Source organism: Pleurodeles waltl, chromosome 1_2, assembly GCF_031143425.1.
Source record: "Pleurodeles waltl isolate 20211129_DDA chromosome 1_2, aPleWal1.hap1.20221129, whole genome shotgun sequence".
NCBI lineage: Eukaryota > Metazoa > Chordata > Amphibia > Caudata > Salamandridae > Pleurodeles > Pleurodeles waltl.
The window spans coordinates 1326630816-1326648597 of NC_090437.1; the positions used below are offsets into that span (position 1 = coordinate 1326630816).

Consider the following 17782-nt stretch of genomic DNA (forward strand, 5'->3'; position numbering starts at 1 on the left):
AGTGACACATACAACTAAAACAACATATATACAGTGAAAAATGGGGGTAACATGCTAGGCAAGATGGTACTTTCCTACACCCAGTGCAACATTATTGGAGTATCTCTCTTATTATTTCAACAACTAAGGTCTCCCCAATCTACCTGATAGAAGAGCAGAGCTAAAAGGTAACATGGAAGGATTCAAGATGTGATTAAGAGAAAAGCAGAGTCATGGTGCAATATGGAAGGACACTGGACGTGCTAAAGAGAATAGAATAGTCAATGTGCAATACGGAAGAGTGCAGGATGTGGTTAGGAGAAGAACAGCATCAAGGTAGGATGGATGTGGGATGTGCTTCAGAGGAGAGCAGAGAAAAAGTGCTTTACAGAAGGATGCAGGATATGCTTAGCAGAACAGCAGAGTCAAGGTTTACTGTGAAGGGATGAAGGATGTGCATAGTAGAAGTACAGAATTAAGGTAGGATGGATACTGGATGTGCTTCAGAGAAGAGCAGAATTGCAATAGGGAAGTATGTGGGATGTGTTTGAGTGATGACCAGAGTCAAGGTGGCATTTAGAAGGATGCAGGGGCTGCTTATGAGATGAGCTGGGGGGGGTGGGGTCAATGATGCAATATTGTGTAAGCAATATTGTAGATAGAATACTGTGTCAAGAATATTATCCAAAAACATTAAAAAATAATGATTTCTTACTTTACAAAGATTTTAAAGTAGAGATATTTAATATTATTGAAAAATATATACTTATGTAAACACCTATATATGTATATATATGTGTGTGTTTATGTTCATATATTGTAACCTAATTAATATTTATATATGTACAAAATACATACACAAAATAATCATTAAGAATGTAAACTAGTTAATAACAAAATATATTGATTAATTAAATTTAGACAATGCATAAACTATGCATAACATATAGAAAAAAAATCAAAAAACATATTTACTAAACATACTATAAACATAAAAATACATTTCAAAATAAAAAAAATTATAAATATAAAAAATAAACACATTGCAAATACTAATAGAAGTGTTAGAAAAGGGGTCTTTGGTTGGCAGTCAGGTTACCCCCTGTCCAAGCAAGGACCCTCACTCTAGTCAGGGTAAGTCACACACAATCCACATTATCCTGTGCCCACCCTCAGGTAGCATGGCACTGAGCAGTCAGGCTTAACTTAGAAGGCAATGTGTAAAGTATTTGTACAATAAATCATACAATACCACCATATAGCACCTCAAAAATACACAACACAGTGTTTAGAAAAATATATAATATTTATCTGATAAGATGCAGGTCAAAACGATTAAAATGCAATAAGTAGATGTAGAGATATCACTGAAAAGTGATATAAAGTGTTGTGAGTCTTTGCAAAACAAATAAATGTCTCTTAAAAACAATAAAGGTCTCTTGGAAGCACAAAGTACCTGTTTTGCGTTAAAAATCTCCGCAAGGGACCGCAGAGGAGGCGAGGCGTGGAAAACGGGGAGGTGTGCGTCGGTTTCGCCCCTTCGCACACCGACTTACGGCGTTATTTTCTACGCAAGAGAAGGCTTTCAATCAACTTCTGGCGTACGGACTTGATTACTCTTCGGTTTGCAGGGTTTTCTGGCCCCCCCAGGGTCTGTGCGTGGAATCCTGGGCTTGCAAGGCAAAGTCACAAGCGCTGCGTCGATCCAGTGGGCGTTGCGTGGAAATTTCTCCCGCAAGGCAGGCGCTGCGTCTATTCCTCCCTGGAAGTTGGGCTGCATCGTCCCAGGTCAGCTGTGCGTCGATCCGGTGGGCCGCGTGTCGAAGTTCCCGGTCACAAGGCAGGCTCTGTGTCGATCTTCTTGCGAAGTTGCGCTGCGTCATCCTCGGTTCGGTGTGCAGTTAATTTCTCACCACGGGGCAAGCTGTGCGTCATTTTTAGCAGGCTGTGTGTCGAATTTTCCCCGCACAAGGAGTCCAGTTACTGGAGTGAAGTCTTTTTGGTCCTGAGACTTCAGGGAACAGGAGGCAAGCTTTATCCAAGCCCTTGGAGAGCACTTCTCAGCACAGCCTGGGAGCAGCAAGGCAGCAGGGCAACAGCAAGGCCACAGTCCTTGTCAGAAAAGCAGTCCCAGTGAGTCCTTTGGGCAGCCAGACAGTTCCTCTTGGCAGGTCTGGTTCAGGGATTCTTCACCAGCAGGTTTCTTGTCCAGAATTGTATGTGAGGTAGAGTGTCTACCCCAAGAAGTATCTTAAGTCTGTGGTTTTGGGTCCTCTTCTTATACCCATTTTGGCCTTTGAAGTAGGCTTACTTCAAAGGAAAGTCTCACTTCATTGGGAAATCCTGCCATGCCCAGGAAAGGCCTCAGACACACACCAGGGGATTGGAGACTGCATTGTGTGAGGGCAGGCACAGCCCTTTCAGGTGCGAGTGACCACTCCTCCCATCCCTCCTAGCACAGATGGCTCATCAGAATATACAGGCTGCACCCTAGCCCTCTTTGTGTCACTGTCTGGAGAGAGGTGCAAACAACCCAAGTGTCAAACTAACCTAGACAGGGAATTCACGAAGAGGCAGAGTCACAAAAATGGTTCAAGCAAGAAAATGCCCACTTTCTAAAAGTGGCATTTTCAAACACACAATCTCAAAATCAACTTTACTAAAAGCTGTATTTCTAAATTGTGAGCTCAGAGGTCCCAAACTCCACATGTCTATCTGCCCCCAAAGGGTAGCTACGCTTTAATCATGTTTAAAGGCAGTCCCCAGGTTATCCTATGAGAGAGATAGGCCTTTCAGCAGTGAAAACCAAATTTGGCAGTATTTCACTGTCAGGACATACAAAACACATTCGTATATGTCCTACCTTAACCATCCACTTCACGCTGCCCCTGGGGCTACCTAGGGCCTACCTTAGGGGTATCGTATCTGTAAGAAAAGGAAAAGGTTAGGCCTGGCAAGTGGGGACACGTGCCAAGTCGAATTTACAGTTTAAAACTGCATACACAGACACTGCAGTGGCAGGTCTGAGACATAATTATAGGTCTACTTATGTGGGTGGCACAACCAGTGCTGCAGGCCCACTAGTAGCATTTGGTTTACAGGCCCTGGGCACCTCTAGAGCACTTTACTAGGGACTTACTAGTAAATCAAATATTCCAATCATGGATAAACCAATAAACAGTACAGCTTAAACAGGTCAGGAAAAATAGGAGGAAGAAGGCAAAACATTTTGGGATGACCCTGCAAAAAGGGCCAGGTCCAACAATAAGCTTTCCTACCTATAAAAAAATAAAAATAATTTTATATAGGGAATGTCATCTCAGAAACCAATTCTCACAAACACTCACTATTAATACATGACACAAATATATGAATTATTTAAATAATATATAAATATTCCTTACCGACCTACTCACGTAAAATATAACACAGAGTTAAAATGCACAATACAATAAATAGAACATTACAACAGTTGCACAATAATTAATAAATTAAGTGATGTAGATAAGCAATAATCATATGAAAAATATTTTCAATAAAAATAACACTAAATCAAAAAAACATTTAATTTAATTAAGCGATTCACCATGATCTCTTACAAACCCATGAACCCACAACTAAAACGTACCTATCAGTATTAATCCATTTATATAATTAATAATAAATTAAATATTTATTAAGCAATTTAACACAAATTCTGATAATAATTTCACATTTTTAAAAAGTTAATAAAATTCCTACTCTGTATCTCTACACACCCAAAAGCCCACTTCTAATGTATAACTTAAATAAATAAGTAATAAACTATTAACATATTTAACATTACATGAGCTAATTAATTAACAATTAAAAATGAATTACCAATACATTTTAATTATTTTTACTTAATTAACTTCCCAGCCTTAACCTCCTCGAACCCAACAACACAGTGGTAAAGTATAACTTACTGTGCATAATGTTTATAATAAATACTAATATTAATAAAGCTAAATGTAAAAATTACATTTACATTTTAAATTTAAAATATAATGTAACACTTGCATATTTAATAATACATTTAAAAATTAATTACAAATTAAAAATAAGTTAATAAGAAATGTAACATATTTATAATTTAAATAACTTCCCAAGCTGTACCCGAGCAACACAACAAGTGCTACAGCACTATAAATCACTGATAACCTTAGAATAAACAAACAAAAATCATTTAAAGTTACAAACTAAGGTGATCATTCTGACTTTGGTGGTCTTTACAGAAGACTTCTGTGTAAGCGGTCGCCGCAAGACCGCCTGTGATGGCGGACCGAAAATAGCCGCATTATGAGTCACCAACACAACTCCACCCAAAAAGTACCCAAGAAACAACCCCGTCAGCTGAAATGACAGCGTGAAGGAGACGTCTGCACCACCAGCACTGCCACATCAAGAACATCCTGCCCACCAAACAACAAATCACAAATCTGCACAGCGGTCTCAACACAACGCTATTTCATTGGTGGTCCGAACCGTTGCGAGAAAAAATGCACCTGATACACATACACACACCTGACCACGGCACTACAAAACACATCCCCATACATTCCCAGAACCCTTTCACCCAGAACCTTTGTTAGAGCGAGGCAAGGGCACACTGAAAGAAGGCACTACACCTAGATATCACATGCACCATCACACTGAACATGCATTCACACAACACACCACTGTACATCCCATTACCCATACTCACACCAACAAACATCACACCCAGTATCCCTGCACAACACATACACCCCACCCACAATCCAACCACCATGGCACCCCAAAAAAAAAAAGATTCACAGATGAGGAGCTGAGGGTAATGGTTAACAAAATCGTCAGGTGGACCCGCAACTGTTTGGAGCACAGGTCCAGCAGACATACATTGCCGGAAAAATGACTTATGGCAGAGGATAGTCATTAGGGTGAAAGCTGTGGGGAACCATTCACACTCAAGGGAGGACATTAGGAAGAGGTGGAACGACCTACGGGGGAAGGTATGGACCATAGTTTCCAGGCACCAAATCGACGTCATGAGGACTGGTGGTGGGTCCTGTAGGAGGCTGGCCTGGCTTATAGTGGGTACCTTGTGGTACTTACACCCTGTGCCAGGTCCAGTTATCCCTTATTAGTAGAATAGAGGTGTTTCTAGTAGCTTAGGCTGATAGAAGGTTGCTATGGCAAGGCAGTTTAGGCTGAACTAGGAGACATGCAAAGCTCCTAGTATACCACTTATATCATATAGCACTATATCACAAGAAAACACAATACTCAGTGTTACTATAAATAAAAGTACTTTATTTTTAAGACAATATGCCAAAAGTATCTCAGTGAGTACCCTCTGTTAGAAGGTAAGTAAAATACACAAGTTATATGTACACAAACCCCAAACAGGTATGTAACAGTAAGAAAAGTAATGCAAACAATTTAGAATCACAATAAGATGCAATAGGTAAACATAGGTCTAGCGGCAACACAAACCGTATACTCCAAAAGTGGAATGCGAATCACAAATGGACCCCAGACCTATGGGAGCTTGTAGAGGGTCGCTGGGACTGTAAGAAAACAGTTAGGGTGTCCAAGATACCCCACCCCAAGACCCTGAAAAGTAGGTGTAAAGTTACCCTACTACCCCAAAAGGACACAATAGTCGTGATAGGAGGATTCTGCAAGAACCACAAGCACCAGCAAAACACTGAAGACGGATTCCTAGACGTGAGTACCTGCAAGGCAAGGGGACCAAGTCCAAGAGTCGCGATAGTGGCCAGGGGGCAGGAGCCCAGGAAACCCTGGATGAAGGTGCAAGGTATTTGGAAGCAGACACTGCTGAGCTTTTGGGTGGAGGGGGGCCTGCCAGGGAGGAGCTGAGTGTGGCACAGCAGACCTGTAGGATCATACAGGTCTGATGTAGGACAATACCAGAATGGTACTGCGGTGACAATTCCATGATCTTAGAAATGTTGCATGGCCATGTTCGGAGTTACCATTGTGACGCTATACATAGGTAGTGACCTATGTATAGTGCACGCATGTAATGGTGTCCCCGCACTCACAAAGTTCGGGGAATTTGCCCTGAACAATGTGGAGGCACCTTGGCTTGTGCCAAGGTGCCACCACACTAAGTAACTTGGCACCCAACCTTCACCAAGTGAGGGTTAGTCATATAGGTGACTTATAAGTTACTTATGTGCAGTGAAAAATGGCTGTGAAATAACGTGATGTTATTTCACTCAGGCTGCAGTGGCAGACCTGTGTAAGAATTGTCTGAGCTCCCTATAGGTGGCAAAAGAAATGCTGCATCCCAGAGGGATGTCCTGGAACCCCAATACCCTGGGTCCCTAAGTACCATATACAAGGGGATTATATGGGTGTACCAGTGTGCCAATGAGAATTGGTAATTTTTGTCACTAGCCTGCAGTGACAAATTTAGAAAGCAGAGAGAGCATAAACACTGAGGTTCTGGTTAGCAGAGCCTCAGTTATACAGTTAGGCACCACACAGGGAACACATACAGGGCACACACTATGAGCACTGGGGTCCTGCCTGGCAGGATCCCATTGACACAACGGCAAAAACAAACATACATACAGTGAAAAATGGGGGTAACATGCCAGGCAAGATGGTCCTTTCCTACAGATCCCCACCGCCTCCCCTAGAATTATCATCATGGGAGGAGAAGGTCTTGTCCATCCTACACCCAGAAAGGCTTACAGGAATACCTAGTGGACTGGACACTAGTAAGTCAACTACACACCGCGGCCAGCATGTCCCCGTGCACAACATGTACCCCCACCACCTTCTCACCCTCTCATACCACCCTAACGTGCACAAACCCACGATGGACCCAATACCCACCCTTGCATACCACAGCTCCCTACTAACACCATTCCCTCACAGGCCCACCTAGTGCATGGATTTCTCACACTTCAGCAAGTACTACAACTACCACAATGCAACACTCCCTACCCTTGCATTACTGCTATATCCACTTCATATCTCTGCACTTGCACGTTAAACCATGTCACCCCCCTTCACCAAAACATATTTGGAATCAGTACATGGCAATGACAGTAGTAAGACAAATTTAAACTATTCCCCAAAGTAGTACTATTGCAACATTATACTGATGGAAACATAAGAAGTGGTCTAGTAACTGTCAATGCCATAACTGCCCTGCAAATCCAGAAAATGATTGTAGGAAAGTACCATCTTGACTGGCATGTTACCCCCATATTTCACTGTATATATGTTGTTTTAGTTGTATGTGTCACTGGGACCCTGCCAGCTAGGGCCCCAGTGCTCATAAGTGTGCCCTGTATGTGTTACCTGTGTTATGACTAACTGTCTCACTGAGGCTCTGCTATACAGAACCTCAGTGGTTATGCTCTCTCATTTCTTTCCAAATTGTCACTAACAGGCTAGTGACCAATTTCACCAATTTACATTGGCATACTGGAACACCCTTATAATTCCCTACTATATGGTACTGAGGTACCCAGGGTATTGGGGTTCCAGGAGATCCCTATGGGCTGCAGCATTTCTTTTGCCACCCATAGGGAGCTCTGACAATTCTTACACAGGCCTGCCACTGCAGCCTGAGTGAAATAACGTCCACGTTATTTCACAGCCACTTACCACTGCACTTAAGTAACATATAAGTCACCTATATGTCTAACCTTTACCTAGTAAAGGTTGGGTGCTAAGTTACTTAGTGTGTGGGCACCCTGGCACTAGTCAAGGTGCCCCCACATTGTTCAGGGCGAATTCCCCGGACTTTGTGAGTGCGGGGACACCATTACATGCGTGCACTATACATATGTCATGACATATGTATTGCGTCACAATGGTAACTCTGAACATGGCCATGTAACATGTCTAAGACCATTCTGGCATTGGGGAGACAATTCCATGATCCCCTGAGTCTCTAGCACAGACCCGGGTACTGCCAAACTACCTTTCCCGGGGTTTCACTGCAGCTGCTGCTGCTGCCAACCCCTCAGACAGGTTTCTGCCCTCCTGAGGTCCAGCCAGGCTTGGCCCAGGAAGGCAGAACAAAGGACTTTCTCAGAAAGAGGGTGTTACACCCTCTCCCTTTGGAAAAAGGTGTCAGGGCTGGGGAGGAGTAGCCTCCCCCAGCCTCTGGAAATGCTTTGATGGGCACAGATGGTGCCCATCTCTGCATAAACCAGTCTACACCGGTTCAGGGATCCCCCAGCCCTGCTCTGGCGCGAAACTGGACAAAGAAAAGGGGAGTGACCACTCCCCTGACCTGCACCTCCCCTGGGAGGTGCCCAGAGCTCCTCCAGTGTGCTCCACACCTCTGCCATCTTGGAAACAGAGGTGCTGCTGACACACTGGACTGCTCTGAGTGGCCAGGGCCAGCAGGTGACATCAGAGACTCCTTCTGATAGGCTCTTACCTGTGTTGCTAGCCTATCCTCCTTCCTAAGTAGCCAAACCTCCTTTTCTGGCTATTTAGGGTCTCTGCTTTGGGGAATTCTTTAGATAACGAATGCAAGAGCTCATCAGAGTTCCTCTGCATCTCTCTCTTCAACTTCTGCCAAGGAATCGACCGCTGACTGCTCTGGAAGCCTGCAAAACTGCAACAAAGTAGCAAAGACGACTACTGCGACCTTTTAACGCTGATCCGGCCGCCTTCTCAACTGTTTTCCTGGTGGTGCATGCTGTGGGGGTAGTCTGCCTCCTCTCTGCACTAGAAGCTCCGAAGAAATCTCCCGTGGGTCGACGGAATCTTCCCCCTGCAACCGAAGGCACCAAAAGACTGCATCACCGGTCCTCTGGGTCTCCTCTCAGCACGACGAGCGAGGTCCCTTGAACTCCTGTGTCCAGTGACTCTTCAGTCCAAGTTTGGTGGAGGTAAGTCCTTGCCTCCCCACGCTAGACTGCATTGCTGGGTACCGCGTGATTTGCAGCTGCTCCGGTTCCTGTGCACTCTTCCAGGATTTCCTTTGTGCACAGCCAAGCCTGGGTCCCCGACACTCTAACCTGCAGTGCACGACCTCCTGAGTTGTCCTCTGGCGTCGTGGGACCTTCCTTTGTGGCTTCGGGTGAGCTCTGGTTCACTCCACTTCGTAGTGCCTGTTCCAGCACTTCTGCGGGTGCTGCTTGCTTCTGAGTGGGCTCTTTGTCTTGCTGGACGCCCCCTCTGTCTCCTCACGCAGTTGGCGACATCCTGGTCCCTCCTGGGCCACAGCAGCATCCAAAAACCCTAACTGCGACCCTTGCAGCTAGCAAGGCTTGTTTGTGGTCTTTCTGCACGGAAACACCTCTGCAAGCTTCTTCACGACGTGGGACATCCATCCTCCAAAGGGGAAGTTTCTAGCCCTTGTCGTTCTTGCAGAATCCACAGCTTCTACCATCCGGAGGCAGCTTCTTTGCACCCACAGCTGGAATTTCCTGGGTATCTGCCCACTCCCGACTTGATCGTGACTTTTGGACTTGGTCCCCTTGTTCCACAGGTACTCTCGTCTGGAAATCCATTGTTGTTGCATTGCTGGTGTTGGTCTTCCTTGCAGAATTCCCCTATCACGACTTCTGTGCTCTCTGGGGAACTTAGGTGCACTTTGCACCCACTTTTCAGGGTCTTGGGGTGGGCTATTTTTCTAACCCTCACTGTTTTCTTAGAGTCCCAGCGACCCTCTACAAGGTCACATGCAGTTGGCACCCTGTTAGTTGTCCAACACCAAGTTCCCATCATTCTGAAGCAAATGGATACAGGACCTGTGAAACAAACAGCTGTGCCACCCACTCTGATCTTCACCTTGACCATTACCCCACTCCTCAGGACAGTGATGTTATACACTAAATAAACACCAATTAAGTCATGGTGATTTCTCATCATTCTTTGTAGAGGCAATTCTGTTGGCAAGCAACAAATATATACCCATGTCGGCACCACAATAATGTTAAAGTAACAGAAGTAGTGGGATACTCCAGCAGGTGTCTAAGTACATCCATATTGTTAGTAACATCCAGTGTCAACGATGCCAACAGGCAATTCAGCAAGCAGATTGCAAACAATGTGACCTGAAGAGGGAAAGTTACATGGAATTAGGCACAATGTTGGAAGTAATCCACAGTCAACAACAGTTGAACACAAACATAGGACGACTCTACCAGCAGCTATGATGCCACATATGTAAGGGCCTGCATTGTCACTCACACACATGCGTAGGACAGGAAAGATGTTACATAGGTAACATTCTCTACTGCTCACCTCCATAAGTAGTCAGGAACAGGTAGTTGCCACATAGCTGCTGACAATGTAGCATGACATGCCTACACAGCAGGACAAGACTGATAAGGCCCCCTTACATTTACCCAAACAGGCAGACTGAGGACTCAAACCCTTTGGTACAACTTAAGGATGTTCCGTAATGGCACCAGCATCCCACACATGTCATTAGCAGCAATGCACTTCCACTACCCCTCATGGTAAGTCAGCTACCTTTCAGGGACGGAAACCAAAATGGAAGGCTGGAGTTCCCACACACACCTTGGTGCATGCAAAATCTGGGTACAGACTGGTTCTAACAATAGATATTCTAAGTGCAGATGTCATACAAATGACACATACCTGTTCATCATTGAAAGTAGTGACAAATCAGGTCAGTCCTGTTGTCATGTGCCTCATCCTTGTCTGCCTCCTCCTCAGCATCAGCATCAGAGTTACCAACCACAAACAATGCTCCAGCATCAATGTCCCTCTTCTCCAACAGTAGGATGTGCCTTCTGAGTTCTAGATTATAGAGCATGCAGCATGCAACAAAGATCTTGCAGACTTTCCCTGGTCGGTATGGTAGGGCACCACCAGATACATGGAGGCAACGAAATCTAGTTTTCAAGAGACCGAAAGTCCTCTCAATTACTCGCTTTGTCTGGCCAGGTGTTTCATTGTACCTGTTCTCCCCTCCTGTAGTTGGATGTCTAACAGGTGTCAGAAGCCAGGGCAGTTGGGGTATCCGAAGTCACCTATGTGGAAATGAGGACATGACTACAGGTAACAGTGCGGCCTGTGTAGGGAGGGGTACAAACGTCAGACAAGGAGAGCAGTGACCATATCCATGAGTGATGCCCTTTCTCCGTGTAGCTGTGACATCAATGCAGGGACACTGCTGTTCCTCAGGACGTAGGAATCGTGTACTGATCCAGGGAATTTTGTGTTCACATATGTTATGTACTCGTCTGCAAGACACATCACTTGTACATTGAGCGAATATGTATTCTTCCGGTTTCTGTAGACCTGTTCATTGGCCCTTGGAGGTACCAAGGCGATGTGAGTCCCATCAATGGCCCCTATTGCATGTGGGACATTTGATGTATTGTAGAAGGCTGCTTTAACAGTGGCCAATTCTGCACGTTGTGGGAACCTAATGTACCTGTTCACATGCTTGAGTAGGGCATCCAGCACAACCTGCAACTCTTTACTGAACTTGGGCTGTGACATCACTGCAGCCAGTCCCACAGTCACCTGAAAAGAGCCACTCACCAGAAAATGCAGGACTGACAACACCTGGACTGTTGGAGGGATGGCATGGTGATTTCTCAAAGCCAGCAGGAGGTCTGCCTTCAAATGGGTGACCAGTTACCTGATGCACAAACGGTTCAGTCGCTAAGTCAGGAGGATGTTGCGCTCTTCCGTGGTTTCAAGATCTACGGGTGGCCGGTGAACTGGTGAATTCCTCATCACTCCATGTTGGTGATATCTAGGCAGGGAGACAAACAAAAATCTGGGAACCTCTCACAATGTTGTGCACTAAGTATGACATATGACAATCACGAAGTATTGGTCATGTGAGTTGGTTGTCATGTTGTGGGAAAACACATTACTCCACACTCCATTCTTAACCAGACAATGCCACATAATCCCTGTGACAATGGACATGTACAAGAGATGTCAACATACACCATCCATGTGTTCTGCCATACTGATTGTCAATACTGACAAATGTAGTGACAAGTGTGGTGATGTCACCTGACACTCACTACATATGTGATTATCCACAAAGTGTAACCGAAATGAATCAATTTGTGACGATATGCTGGTAATGACGCAGTGTGAACCCAGGACAGTCATGTAACATACTAAAACCGCATCCGCCTGTCCTGTATGCATTGGACAGATAGAAGTGACCTCATTCCACCTGCGGCAGTAGCCATGGCGGAAGGCAGTCAGAACCGCAGCGCAGCTCCTCATTGGATAACATTGACGTCTATGGGAAATTGGTACCAATGACGATCACCGCCAGCGGCGGTGGTCATGACCGCTGAGGTCGTAACTACCATTTTGTTTTCAGGCAAGGAAGACCTCCACTTTGTGTGCTGTTGTGTCCTGAATCTTGGAGCAATGATGGCAAGCACTGCAGTGAGGAGCTGGAGAAACTGTTGGAAGGGGTCCTGCCCCTGCATGGGTGGTTGTACGGTGCTCCAGGGCAACAGATCGGTACAACGTCCTTTGTCCCACATTTCGGGTGGTGTTTAACAATGAATGTGTGTGCACATTGACATGTTATGACTCATTTGGGGTTTTGCATGCACATGACGTGTGTGGTATATTAGCAGTGCGCATGGTCCATGTATTTTGTGTCTCGCCAAAGGTTGCAGCTATATTGGTATCATTTACATCATGTCCCCCATTTTTGGAATGTGTCCCATGCAGGTCAACGCCCACCAGAAAAAAGGGATATGGAGAGCCATCGCAAAGGAAGTACGGACCCTGGGGGTCCATAGCCGGCTGAGCACCCACTGCAGGAAGCTGGGCCCAGAAGACCACAGAGGCCCAGCTGGAGATGGCCTCCCAATGTGGAAGGGGTACCTGTCGGACTCTGACCCCCCTAACGACCCGCATACTGGCGGTGGCCTACCCAGAGTTAGATGATCGCTTGAGGGCAGCACACCAGCCAAAAGGGGGTAAGTATAGACTGTTAGGTGACTTCTGCATGCTTGTTTACTGTGACCCTCACTGGACTTGGAATTTATGTGATCAGATGAGATTTTGGGGAGTGTACAGTCCTGGTTGTCACACCAATCATGTAGGAGTGTGACATGTTAGCTATGTAGAGCCATTCAGGAACAGAAGTCATGGTACTGTGACACACATTCAACTGTACATATGAGTAGCTCAAATGTTTTATCATTTCACTGGCTGCATCCTCCATCTCTGCGTGTACTGTAGTAGTACAAGGTGATCCCATTGGCACTGTATTTGGGTAATGACAGGTATGGTTCGTAAGCATTCCAAATGCTTCAATTGCAACATCATTGGACCTCTGTACAAAATGTACTCCACACATTCCTGTAATTTAGTTTGAGTGCACAGTTCCTCTGAGGTCATATTTGTTTCATCCTGTCATGACTGACATATGGTTGAGTATGTTAATGGGTTGAATTGTTGAATCAGTCATTTAACCAGTTGACAGGCATGTAGGAGTTTTCAATCAGGTGTATAGGCTGCAGGGATGAGGTGATTGCTGTTATGTTTGGGTATTGCTTGCATGACTCTGTTGTTCATGACTGCAAAATGCTCTTTTGTTTGCCTGGCATAGGTTAATGTATGTATTATTTGCATGTGAAGTGGGTTTGTGGGTTATCACCATTTCCTCCCTTTCTGTTTCCCCCCCCTCCTTCCCTCTCCACCTCTGTCTATGTGTGCATTAGCATCATCTGGCAAAGGAGGTAGGGCACCGGCGAGTGGGGATGCAGCAGCCCATGGGACCCAGGAGGCTGGCACCAGCGAAGCTGATGGGACCAGTGGGACGGAGAGCGAGGGGAGCACCATGGGGAAGACAGGAGCAACCACCACATCTGATACAGATTACTCCTCCGATGGCGGATCCCTGGTGTTGGCAGACCCATTGTAGGAGGCTGGCCTGGTTTGTAGTGGGTACCAAGGGGTACTTATACTCTGTACCAGGTCCAGTTATCCCTTATTAGTGTAGAAGAGGTGTTTCTAGCAGCTTAGGCTGATAGAAGGTAGCTATAGCAGAGCAGCTTCGGCTGAACTAGGAGACATGCAGAGCTCCTACCATACCACTGGTGTCATATGCACAATATCATAAGAAAACACAATACACAGATATACTAAAAATAAAGGAACTTTATTTTTATGACAATATGCCAAAAGTATCTCAGTGAGTACCCTCAGTATGAGGATGCCAAATATACACAAGATATATGTACACAATACCAAAAATATGCAGTAATAGCAAAAGGAAGTAATGCAAGCAATGTAAAGTTACAGTAGATTGCAATATGAACACATAGGTATAGGGGCAACAAAAACCATATACTCCAAAAGTGGAATGCAAACCACGAATGGACCCCAAACCTATGTGAGCTTGTAGAGGGTCGCTGGGACTATTAGAAAATAGTGAGAGTTAGAAAAATAACCCTCCCCAAGACCCTGAAAAGTGAGTGCAAAGTGCACTAAAGTTCCCCCAAGGACATAGAAGTCGTGATAGAGGAATAATGCAGGAAAGACACAAACCAACAATGCAACAATGATGGATTTCCAATCTTGGGTACCTGTGGAACAAGGGGACCAAGTCCAAAAGTCACAAGCAAGTCGGAGATGGGCAGGTGCCCAGGAAATGCCAGCTGTGGGTGCAAAGAAGCTTCTACTGGACAGAAGAAGCTGAGGTTTCTGCAGGAACGAAAAGAGCTAGAGACTTCCCCTTTGGTGGACGGATCCATCTCGCCGTGGAGAGTCGTGCAGAAGTATTTTCCCGCCGAAAGAATGCCAACAAGCCTTGCTAGCTGCAAATCATGCGGTTAGCGTTTTTGGATGCTGCTGTGGCCCAGGAGGGACCAGGAGGTCCCAAATTGGACCAGGAGGTAGAGGGGACGTCGAGCAAGACAAGGAGCCCTCTTAGCAGCAGGTAGCACCCGGAGAAGTGCCAGAAACAGGCACTACGAGGATGCGTGAAACGGTGCTCACCCGAAGTTACACAAAGGAGTCCCACGTCGCCGGAGACCAACTTAGAAAGTCGTGCAATGCAGGTTAGAGTGCCGTGGACCCAGGCTTGGCTGTGCACAAAGGATTTGCGCCGGAAGTGCACAGGGGCCGGAGTAGCTGCAAAAGTCGCGGTTCCCAGCAATGCAGCCCAGCGAGGTGAGGCAAGGACTTACCTCCACCAAGCTTGGACTGAAGAGTCACTGGACTGTGGGAGTCACTTAGACAGAGTTGCTGGATTCGAGGGACCTCGCTCGTTGTGCTGAGAGGAGACCCAAGGGACTGGTAATGCAGCTTTTTGGTGCCTGCGGTTGCAGGGGGAAGATTCCGTCGACCCACGGGAGATTTCTTCAGAGCTTCTAGTGCAGAGAGGAGGCAGACTACCCCCACAGCATGCACCACCAGGAAAACAGTCGAGAAGGCGGCAGGATCAGCGTTACAGAGTTGCAGTAGTCGTCTTTGCTACTATGTTGCAGTTTTGCAGGCTTCCAGCGCGGTCAGCAGTCGATTCCTTGGCAGAAGGTGAAGAGAGAGATGCAGAGGAACTCCGATGAGCTCTTCCATTCGTTATCTAAAGTTTCCCCAGAGACAGATACCCTAAATAGCCAGAAAAGAGGGTTTGGCTACCTAGGAGAGAGGATAGGCTACCAACACCTGAAGGAGCCTATCAGAAGGAGTCTCTGACGTCACCTGGTGGCACTGGCCACTCAGAGCAGTCCAGTGTGCCAGCAGCACCTCTGTTTCCAAGATGGCAGAGGTCTGGAGCACACTGGAGGAGCTCTGGACACCTCCCAGGGGAGGTGCAGGTCAGGGGAGTGGTCACTCCCCTTTCCTTTGTCCAGTTTCGCGCCAGAGCAGGGCTAAGGGGTCCCCTGAACCGGTGTAGACTGGCTTATGCAGAATTGGGCACATCTGTGCCCAAGAAAGCATTTCCAGAGGCTGGGGGAGGCTACTCCTCCCCTGCCTTCACACCATTTTCCAAAGGGAGAGGGTGTAACACCCTCTCTCAGAGGAAGTCCTTTGTTCTGCCATCCTGGGCCAGGCCTGGCTGGACCCCAGGAGGGCAGATGCCTGTCTGAGGGGTTGGCAGCAGCAGCTGCAGTGAAACCCTAGGAAGGGCAGTTTGGCAGTACCAGGGTCTGTGCTACAGACCACTGGGATCATGGGATTGTGCCAACTATGCCAGGATGGCATAGAGGGGGCAATTCCATGATCATAGACATGTTACATGGCCATATTTGGAGTTACCATTGTGAAGCTACATATAGGTAGTGACCTATATGTAGTGCACGCGTGTAATGGTGTCCCCGCACTCACAAAGTCCGGGGAATTGGCCCTGAACAATGTGGGGGCACCTTGGCTAGTGCCAGGGTGCCCTCACACTAAGTAACTTTGCACCTAACCTTTACCAGGTAAAGGTTAGACATATAGGTGACTTATAAGTTACTTAAGAGCAGTGTAAAATTGCTGTGAAATAACGTGGACGTTATTTCACTCAGGCTGCAGTGGCAGGCCTGTGTAAGAATTGTCAGAGCTCCCTATGGGTGGCAAAAGAAATGCTGCAGCCCATAGGGATCTCCTGGAACCCCAATACCCTGGGTACCTCAGTACCATATACTAGGGAATTATAAGGGTGTTCCAGTAAGCCAATATAAATTGGTAAAATTGGTCACTAGCCTGTTAGTGACAATTTGAAAGATATGAGAGAACATAACCACTGAGGTTCTGGTTAGCAGAGCCTCAGTGAGACAGTTAGGCACCACAGAGGGAACACATACACATAGGCCACAAACTTATGAGCACTGGGGTCCTGACTAGCAGGGTCCCAGTGACACATAACAAACATACTGAAAACATAGGGTTTTCACTATGAGCACTGGGCCCTGGCTAGCAGGATCCCAGTGAGACAGTGAAAACACCCTGACATACACTCACAAACAGGCCAAAAGTGGGGGTAACAAGGCTAGAAAGAGGCTACTTTCTCACAGTGTGGTTATGGGATGTTGTGTATGGATGTGTATGACTGTGTTGGTGGTATTTGTGTCCATTGTGCTGTATTTTTGGCACGTATCTGCTTGGCTTTGTGTGTGTATTGGGGACTTGGCTTTCAAGTATTTTGTGTGTGCCTGTGTGTGTGGCCTTCGCTGTCTGTGCGGGGAATGTGTGTTATGTGTGGATGAGTATCACTGTCATTTCCTCCACTCTTTGCTAGGCATACTTACGGTTGTCGTTTTCATCGGTGTCGCTGGCCCTGAAGGTGTATGGTGAGATGCAACGCTGGGAAGACTAGCAGTTCATTCACCATGGTGGTCGCGGACGCGTCTCTGTGCGTGGAGGTGGGTGTCTCCTTTTGTACTTAGTCCTGGATATCCTGTTGGTGTGGTGACTTGGAATGTAGGGGGTGAGACCTTGGTTTCTGCCAGCCTGAAGTTGCCTACTGCCGCCGGAAGCTGCTCATCGGCAGTGGCGGTACTGGCATTCAGTTGTCTGTGTTGTGTTGGGTTCACCGCCTTACTCGTTATATGGCGGTCTGCACCGCTACCCCTGGCAGTGGTCACAACACCACCGCCCCTGTGGCGGTCATATTCCCGCCAAACTCGGAATGACCACCTAAATTCTTAAAAATGAATTACACTTATACCAACAACACTAACAACTAAAATAACATAACTAAAACACATTAAAATACTTAAAGATTATATTGTTTACAACTATATTACTGAAAACAATATTAAAAACAAAGATGTTCTTTAAAACAATATTATTCACAAAACATTGATATTCTTAACAGCAATATTCTAAACTACAATATTTGCAT

General features: G+C 46.2%; 1 protein-coding gene across 1 annotated transcript in view; it reads right to left on the reverse strand.

Annotated features, from left to right (window-relative positions):
• Window positions 1–17782, reverse strand: part of LOC138296292 (killer cell lectin-like receptor subfamily B member 1B allele B) — a 157081-nt gene that overhangs the window by 62737 nt on the left and 76562 nt on the right. The gene's annotated exons all lie outside the window — the stretch shown is intronic.